A 1117-nucleotide genomic window follows, 5' to 3' on the forward strand; every position below is an offset into this window, starting at 1 on the left:
TGGCATTACCCCTCAAATACAGTTTATACCTGACAGATCAACACATAAACAAAGCTGCGTTGTATAATTAAACTTTATTTAGACAAAAAGTAAAAAAAAAAAAAGAAGGTGTTTAAGGCAAAGGTAGATGTGTGTTTGCCAATCCTGGTCACTTCACAGCCGTCCAAAGGCACATCAGAGATATTTTGAAGAACGCAAACAGTTGATGGACCCAACTGACTTCTGAGAGTGTATGTGTGTGTGTGTGTGTGTCTGTGAGTGTGTGTGTGTGTGTGTGAGTGAGTGAGTGAGAGAGTGAGTGTGTGTGTGTGTGTGTGAGTGAGTGAGTGAGAGAGTGAGTGTGTGTGTGTGTGTGTGAGTGAGTGAGTGAGAGAGTGAGTGTGTGTGTGTGTGTGTGAGTGAGTGAGTGAGAGAGTGAGTGTGTGTGTGTGTGTGTGAGTGAGTGAGTGAGAGAGTGAGTGTGTGTGTGTGTGTGTGAGTGAGTGAGTGAGAGAGTGAGTGTGTGTGTGTGTGTGTGAGTGAGTGAGTGAGAGAGTGAGTGTGTGTGTGTGTGTGTGAGTGAGTGAGTGAGAGAGTGAGTGTGTGTGTGTGTGTGTGAGTGAGTGAGTGAGAGAGTGAGTGTGTGTGTGTGTGTGTGAGTGAGTGAGTGAGAGAGTGAGTGTGTGTGTGTGTGTGTGAGTGAGTGAGTGAGAGAGTGAGTGTGTGTGTGTGTGTGTGAGTGAGTGAGTGAGAGAGTGAGTGTGTGTGTGTGTGTGTGAGTGAGTGAGTGAGAGAGTGAGTGTGTGTGTGTGTGTGTGTCACCTGTCGTGAGCTCACACCAGAGGCCTGTAGCCCGTGCTGCAGCGTGTGACTGAACTGATGCGAGGTCCTGCTGTCTCCTGCAGAGTAAAGCACAGTGAGTGTGCTCATTATGTATGAGTCTGGTGTTTAGTCTGTGTGTGACCTGAGTGCTCAGTGTGGGAGGGACGCCACTGCTCTCCGGAGCGCTTGCTAACGCTAGTGCTGATGCCAGTGACGGGCCGGGGCCCTGGGGCTCTGCTGTGACCAAACGTGAGCGGCCTGGAGCCTGCAGACGCTCGCTGGGGTCTCCACGAACCGCCACTGCTTCCCTGCTTCA

This window comes from Sinocyclocheilus anshuiensis, unplaced genomic scaffold, assembly GCF_001515605.1.
Source record: "Sinocyclocheilus anshuiensis isolate Anshui unplaced genomic scaffold, SAMN03320099.WGS_v1.1 scaffold1082, whole genome shotgun sequence".
In the NCBI taxonomy this organism is placed as follows: domain Eukaryota; kingdom Metazoa; phylum Chordata; class Actinopteri; order Cypriniformes; family Cyprinidae; genus Sinocyclocheilus; species Sinocyclocheilus anshuiensis.